The sequence below is a fragment of the Penaeus monodon genome, chromosome 33 (genome assembly GCF_015228065.2).
Source record: "Penaeus monodon isolate SGIC_2016 chromosome 33, NSTDA_Pmon_1, whole genome shotgun sequence".
Classification (NCBI taxonomy): Eukaryota; Metazoa; Arthropoda; class Malacostraca; order Decapoda; family Penaeidae; genus Penaeus; species Penaeus monodon.
Window position 1 is genome coordinate 29583011 of NC_051418.1, and position 240 is coordinate 29583250.

Sequence of the window (240 nt, forward strand, 5' to 3'; positions counted from 1 at the left end):
AATCCAGCACAGAAGAGAAAGTTCCATCGGAATTTCCTGCTTGCGGCAAGGAGGAGCAGATGAGCAGATGGAATATATAAAGATAGGCTGATGAAAGGGGTGGGGGGAGGGGGGAGTGAATGCGCAATGCTGACTTCACTGACCTATGACCTCTCGCCCCCCCCCCCCTCCCTTCTCCCAAACTCACCAGTGGCAAGTCACATGGTCAGTTGAGCCTAATTAAGGTTAATGATGTTAATG